Genomic DNA, 8,793 nt, shown 5'->3' with positions numbered 1-8,793 from the left:
CTTTTCACTAACTATTCAAGATATAATGTTCATTTTATAATTTTCTAAATGTATATTAACTCTAATAACAATCAAAAGTGTATCGAAAACAACACAATGTCCATAATTTTTCTAACTGCGTATCATTTTATATTGGTAATAAAGATAAAAAATATGTCTATAGAGCATATGTATAAAAAGATTATGTTATAATCAGTGTTTGAGACTTAAAGCTTTTTTGGCTTGACTTGAAATCCAATAAAGTGCTAAGGACGTTTATTTATGATATAAGGATCCTATACGATGTTGTTACGATTACTATGAAAATTTAAAATTCTTTTTTTTGCTATTTCAGTAGTTTTTTTTTTTTTGCTTGATCTTGAGATGACACAGAAAGAATCTAGTATGTATTTTCAGTAAAAATAAGTTGACTTTGTATTCTATTAAAAAATACTAAATAGTAATGCTGTGATACCGTCTTTGTTTAATTTTTCTATACTATTTCTTTGGTCGTGATTGGACATGGATCAATATACAATTATTCTAATAACAATGTTGCAGGAAAAACAATAATTATTATATAACTTATTATAATAACTTATTACAATAATTATTCTAGCCATGCTGATGGTTTTGAGCAATATCGCCGATGGTGATCAACGCGACATAACGTATAGGTAATTGTCGATTTTTGGTCACACTGTTCTTGGTGTTTGTGTTTGTGTACCTATTAATTTAATTTATAAATTAATAATGGAAGATGATGAGTTATTCACTAGTTTTAAAATGTTACAAAATCAAGAAGATTTATAGGAAAGACCAGATTTTTTTTATTAGTTTGGTATGGGAAAATGAAGTAAAATGTTTGAGATTTTTTTTAACTGCTTTTTAGCGCTAATATATTGATGATTTTATGTGCGATAATTTCCAAAACGCTGGTCATATTAATGTTATTATGTTATACATTAGTACAATAAATAAATATACTATATGCACGTAAGTACAAAAAAAAATGCATCTAAATAATAGAATTTATCTCCGACTAAAAAATTACAATATAGGTATATAATTTTTGTTCGTATAGGAACTTACGTACGGATATTTTTTTTTCCCCCATTGGAACTCATAAAATATATTTATCCACCCAGCTGTTATGTTTCGTATAGGAATTTACAAAACTCCGGAATCCGACTACAGTGTACCTATCCAGACAGACCTACATAGTTAAGTTAAGGTACGACACGAATCACGGGGTCGGAACTTAGACGTCACAATCGTGGAAGATGATAGATTGTTACGGTAGGACACCTTTACCATAATAGGAAGTTATGTTATCTTTAGTCTCGCGAGATGAAAGGTTTTGTGCATAATATTATTTATTATTATTCATTAATCTTTATTAAACATTGTAAATTGTACGTCTAGTTGCGTATTAGCCGTTGTGCGGGGCGTCTTTTTATAATATTATTAATTTTTATGTGCTGTATACTTAGTTGCATATTACACGCCTTGCGGTATATCATTTTTATACTAACTGTTGATAGTCAAGAAATTAAATTAGTATTATTATTGATGTAAAGTATTATGTGAATCCCACAGGGATTTTACACAACTGTAATAAGCTTTCCCTTCTGGTCTGGCGGTGGCTTCTGTACCAGCAGAGTGAAAAGAGCAGGAAACATAGGGCTTTGGAGAAGAAAAAAACATATTTCATTATTCGTATATAAGTAATATACACAGTAAATTGTCATTCTTACTCCTCTGAGTCTTTCGATAAACCAAAGGACGGTCGGTGGCCTGGAACCCTTATACAACGCAGTCATCAGTATCAACAGTAGACAGTATTCCTAAGCACATCAAGTGCTAGCCGCTGAACGCCCAAACCACTGGGACAAGACGCTGCCGCGGTAAATGCGTGAGCATGTAACCAAAGTAGAACGAGGACATGATCTCGGGATTCTGAGTCCTCTCATCCCAATAAAATCATTTCTTGCACTGGACTTCAGTCATGGTGGTTAGGTTAAACTTTGACTGGTTCCGTGGTGACAACTTTGTCATCAGACGATTATAGTCCTCAAACCACGACCACAGGCCTATAACCATATTCATGAGTATCCAGACATGAGCGCTTCACGAATGCCATTGTCCTAATTAGAGAGGGAGCTGAACAAAATATAACACCTATTTTCGTGCCACAATCCTTCCCAATTATTTATTTATAATAATGATAATAATAATGATTTATTTAACGCTCCGAAGATAAATAATGCAGTGAATACAGAATATTAAAATTTTTAAAAATGTTTACAAGATATTTACAATCTGTTCAAAAAACAATAATAAAATTTGATAAAAGAATATAATATAAGATGAGTAGTATGACGGAAGAAGCCACCCAATGATGACACTACCTATTTTAAGTATTTAGTTAGGAGGTCATCATAAACGGCTGGCTGCGGATGCACCGTTGGAATGAAATTTTCAAGATGAATCTTGATGAACCCCCTAGAAGACGGGTATGGGCACACTGCAGAGTTGTTTGCACGTGATTATATTGCAATATAAGAGGTTAAATGATTAAATTTGAGTATACGGTATACCTATAAAGTATAAATTATAATAATATGGTACAATATGTGTGCCTGTTTTGCCTATCTACTGCGCCGTGTTACCAAAATATTACAATATTATTATTGAAACAAAACTGAAAAACGTAAGTTATTAGATGACCAGTGCCCCAAATACTGGGGGTGCTAGGGGTGCAGGGAACCCCCGGGCCTCCGTTAAATCATAACAACATGCCGGAGGCCACACCACTTGGTTATAACTTACTATACATTTTTTTTCGGAATTATTATGTTTACAATCTAATATAAAATATTGAATACAGCATCTCATTTGAATGAATAATAAATATGACCGTTATTTTTAGGCCATAGCAACATTAACTGTTATTCAATAAAGCTGTAAGTAATAAATAGATATAAATAAAAAAAATTAGAAATTATAACTTGTTTATTTTTATTTAAAAATAGGTTTTTGTTAATATGAAGACAGATTTTATTCTGTGTGATATTAAGTCTTGTATGCTTATCGTAATCTGCAAGTCAAAATCAACATGGCAACCTAGAAATAAGTTGTCTAATATTATTAGATACATTTCTTACGTATAGTCTATACTTAAGTACAACGCTATTAATATTCTCCTACATATACTAATTTTTTGTAAAAAAAATATGAAAAAATTTGAACGGGTGGTGTCGGGTGAGCCGTGGAAAATGTACCTTTGAATTTTAATATATTTCTTAAAAAGATAAAAAAAAACTTCATAATATTATAAGCAAGGGAATTAAATATGTTTATAGTATTGTACGTAAAATTATATCGTAAATGATTGGTAAAAAAATTTAGCATTCTACTAGATATTTTTCCTCTGTAAAGAAAATTGAGAAACCATAGATATGTTAGTGAAAGTTGCATGACTAAAAGATGGGCTTTTATTCTAAAGTTAATAATAACAATAATTGTTAACTTCTTATTAATATACTTCATAATAAAACAGTAATATAAAAAAACCGAATAATATCGGATAATATATAACATTTCAACAAATCAGAAACAAGCCGGCTGCGTACGAATTGATCCCCGGGTACCTGTTTACCCGCACTGATACCATTGAGTCGAATTCCCGGGTCATTAAGAGGTACGTACGAACTACGAGTTGATTTCCTGGCCATTATATTTTAGTAAAATATTCAGCCTATTTTAGACTAACCCAAGAAACATCACGAGGAGGTTGGCTGACAAGTTTCTCAAAAATGTTGTTCTTTTTAGTTTTTTCACATTTTGATCATCATTAAATTTTTTGTCAAAAAATTATTGTTAAAAAAATTTAGTAGGTAAAAATTATTATTAAAAAATGTAGTTATCAGGTAAAAAATGATTATTAATAAATTTAATAATTTGGTAAAAATGGATAACACATTGTTTTTAAAAATTGATATCTAGTAATGAGATTACCAGTATACCGTGAGTAGTGACATATAATGACCCGGGGATCAACTAATAAGTAATAGGTACATAAAGTAGGTCTCGGGAATCAACTCACCTTCTGCGTCTCAGCCTTTTTAAACTAAAATGCACCAACGAAACAATAACAGATCAACTTTATGAAATAATAACTGAGTAATCATAGTATATAAGTACCTACTAATAAAGAAGTATTATAATGTATAGTATATGGTCTATATTATGTATTGTATAATTAATCGACTATATTTTGTATTATTACGGACAATATCCATTTATTTACAAGAAGTCAGTCATCCAATCAGTCAGATATATTATCAATATACCTAAATCATTTCATACATTTGCAGACATTTTATAATTTAGAATTCACTAAAACTAAAGTAAATATGAATATTATACAAAATATACAATAATAAAATACAAATACGTTAAATTTAATGATAACTAATTAGTAAGTATTCGTGTATTTATAGGCATAATTTTAAGGCTTAGTTCATATCATTAAAATTACTACCTAGTTAACAAAACTATATTTACAACAATATAACATAAAACTATAAAGGGTACTGTGTTTTATTATAATAAGTTCGTAGTACAGTTTATAATATTATATAGGTAACATTCAAGAAACTAAAATCAATTTTATATCCATCTCGAATCACTGTAATAAATATAAATTATTTCTTATATTGTGTCATAAATCGTATTACTACCTTTATCGTTTTTCCACATGTTTAGCATTAATTCAAGCGAATATAATATAACAATAATCAATTTTACACATTGTAACTTATAGATTGTTAAAAATATTAATGAAATATTATGCACCTACGTCCTACAGTTATAATTTTAACACCCATAATATAAATATAATATACATTATGTACTATTCAAAAATAGACAGTATTTACATGCAATATATGGCCATAAAAAGTTGATTGACTAAAATTAAAGCAAAGTCAGAAAACCTATTGACAGAAAATCGAATGATCCATTAATATACTTAATCGGAATAAAATTGGTTTAAAAGCAAAGCTATTTAGTATAAAATTAAAAATACCATGTATTTAATTATTATTTTAGACATAATTATTATAGTTAAGTTTTAAGGTAATAACTAATACTATTGTGAATATATGGGAGTTATTTTAAAATTCCATTATTTTTTATGATGCTATTATCGTTAGGTATTGTTATAATGAATCATTATAATAGTTGGTGAAACTATTTATATAGTAGTATAAGTAGCTAGCCAAATAAGTTGAAAATTCTATTTATTACCAAAATGTATTATTCTTGATACCTAATTATTATTACCTATTCATCCCGATGAAAATTGATTCATCGACTTGTTATAATAATATTCTTTTATTTAAAATCAATAGTTGATAATAAATTTATAACCACAGATATAATTTGTCTACTTGATATTTTTATTTTTAACTTGGAAGTTTTAATTATTATATTGATAAACTATATTTTTACACAAAACTCCGTCTTAAACAAATCTATAATGGATATTTTCCAATTGCCATTCACTGGTAGAATTTAGGTTGGTTGTAATTATTTAGATAGTTTAAATACGATTTTTGCAAAATGTCTTTCGGTAAACTGTTTTCTAAAGAATGAATAATTACATGTAATATTACGTGGTTTACTGTGTACTAGTGTTTTGTACTTTTGTGTAATTTAAAGCGTTCGAAATTTGCACAGGATATGTAATTTTGGGTGTCTATTGATATTCTATCGGTGTAAAAATGACGATAAGAAAACATTTATATAGGTACTGACTCTCGAAAGAAAAATAATATGTGTCTTTTTTTGTCTTGGAATTAACATAAATAATTCATATTATTGTTAGGTATCGCGAATCATAATGTCTAGTTGTTGTCGTCGATGCGAAAATTGCGCGTCACCTAAACTATTGGTAAAAATATTCGGTACATTTTTTTTTTTTAACAAGAAATTATGTGCGCTGATTTTGCACCCATCGTCACATTGACAGAATCTATAATAATCTTATATTTTGTTCACATCTAGCGTTAATAATATTGTATATTAAGTAGCATCAGCGGTATTTTCAGGGGAGTCCGCTGAAAGACGAAAATCACTGTTAACTAACTATATTGTCCTTGCCAATTTTTCTCGACACCTATACAATACAATTTCATTTTACTTGAAACGCCTTTAGGTTGTTTTTGTGATAAAAATTATTAACAGAACGGCGGCCGAGTCTATTTAGTTTCGCATTCATGCGACTTCGTGAATATCGGTACGGAAAAATTTAGGGTTGACCCTATATAATATATTATATGATATAATATTTATATTAAACTAGCATGGACGCCTTTCAATTGTTTTGATCTATAGTGGATGAATGTATTGGTTAGACAATGAATTGTATTTTTTTATATACATTTTTTCATTGTTTTGTCTGTGTACTTATTTTATAACAGAAAACTATTTGATCTTCAACCTTAAGTGCGGTTTAAATTAGAAAATTGTATTTAACTTGTTGTTTAGGGGGAGTAATAGGTACTTTCTGACCCTCTTTAAAATATGAATAAAAAATATCAAAGTTGTGGAAAACAGGAATTTTATAAAAATGTATGTTATTTTTATTTTTATTTTTTTGTTATTTAAAAATAAATAATACATTAATTTTTCACTAAATATTTTTATTTGCATTTTGAAGCATTTATTTAGTATTTAAAATATTTTGATTCGTTTTATGGTATTTAAACTTTTGACTATTTATGACTTATATATTTGAAAAAATATTTATTTTAAATAAAAAATCTTGATGGTATTATAGAAGATTCTTCATAAATCACAAATTTATCAATTTATCATATCCCAGTTAAAAAATATCGTTCTATGTTCAAATTCCAATTTTCTATAAAATTCAATAAAATAACTCTAATTCCCAAATTAATTTTTAATTTAGAACACCTACAGTTTTAACACTTAATGGAAGGTTTACTTACTTTTTTTTAGTGGATATAAAAAAAAAACAATAAGTAGCGACTGAAGTTTAAATATTGACAACATTGAATATTCAAAATATGTATAAAATGATTTAGCCAAATACCGTTAATTATAAAGACCATTAATTAATGTTCTATAAACATTTAATATAGAAGCTTTAAATATTCTTATATAACTTGAATTGTCATTTTATATACACAACGAATTCCCCAAAATATTTAGACTAATTTAAGTTATTTATAGACTTAGGAAATTTTATAAAAAAATTTATGCTCTGTCAAAAAACCCTGTAAATTAAAAAATATTTTTTATAAGTTTTACAGAAATTTAAAATATTCAAAAATACATAATATTATAGGTACACAATTTTTTTAAACGTGTTTTAAGTTGAAATTTGTCAAAATCATGATAATTTGTAAATTTTGTAAGTTCAAATGCTGATAAAATTGGACTTATTAACAAAAAGTAATAGTTTTAGTTAGTTTGTTGTAAGTCATATAACATTATTCGTAGCCCGTACCTTTTCACCATTATGTAGGTTAATTGATATTTAAAAATTTACAAATAGGTACACAGTGCAATTAAAAAATGTTGAGATTAATTTTAATCTATTTATACGACGAATCTATTCACACCATTCTACGGTATATTGAGTCATTTGTTAATAACGGCTATTATTATTATATTAAATAATATTATAATTTATAATACTATTATTAATTATTAATTATTATATAATATTAAACTCGATTTATGTTTGGAAAAAGTCCCTTAACGATTCATAACGAATACGGTCTGTCAGCCTATATATATTACTATGGGTATATATTATATTATTACAATATACTACCGTCCAGCGTTTCCTGTGTGAAATAAGGGGCCCGTTTAACTAGCAGCTGACTGTGAGTACCGGTAGTGATAACGGCGTTTGAATTATATTTGACCTGCCTGCTTTATTGTATGTCAAGAAAGTGTAAATTCAAAAGCCATATAGTGTCTAACTATCAGTCATTACCTGTGTAAAGGGATACCTGAACAAGCTGGATACGGTACCCCAGTGTTTATCCGGTGTTTAGTTGAAAGTCGAAAAGGGTCGAAAGATGTACTTACCGTCGTTTGTACAGTGAATTTTGGGTTGTTATAATTTATTAAGTATACCTATAGGGTCGATAGCCATGTTCGATGTCAATCAACATTGATGAACTTTGTTTTAAGCGCATTTCCCTGGGCGATTATACTGTGTCGAATATCAATCAAACGATCAACGTTACATACTATTCCCCTGGGGATGTTGACCATAGGCAATTAACCAGAGCAACCAATCCGCGAAGTCCTTGTAGTTACCTGCACGCATGTTTCGCGTCAGTTCAAACTTCTCCGTGTTCCTCCACAGAAAGTTTTGTTTGATTAACGCCATGACAATGTCGTTTATTGCCCAACCTCTGTGGGCAAAGGGCAATATTAATTGCCTAAAGTCACTAGGGAAGAACACTGGTTTGCAAATAAACGGCGATTGCGAACCCATGACGTTCTTGAGAGAGTGATTGACCTAACAGAGCTGTGGTCTCGGAGTACTATTGGTGATTCGTCCCTGTACAGTGTACAAAATGTTCTTTGTCACAAAACGACCATTGCCATCACGTTCGTGAAGTTGGCCCACCTAAGTACTTCGATTTTTTTTAAATCTATGCCATTATTTTGCAAGTTATTTGCAAGTATTTGCAAGTCTATTTTTAGAATTTGCAAGTTCCCCGTACGACCACTATGAACTTTAAAAGCTTTAACTTAAAATCT

The sequence above is a fragment of the Acyrthosiphon pisum genome, chromosome A1 (assembly GCF_005508785.2).
Source record: "Acyrthosiphon pisum isolate AL4f chromosome A1, pea_aphid_22Mar2018_4r6ur, whole genome shotgun sequence".
Classification (NCBI taxonomy): Eukaryota; Metazoa; Arthropoda; class Insecta; order Hemiptera; family Aphididae; genus Acyrthosiphon; species Acyrthosiphon pisum.
Note: the sequence above shows the minus strand (reverse complement) of the source record.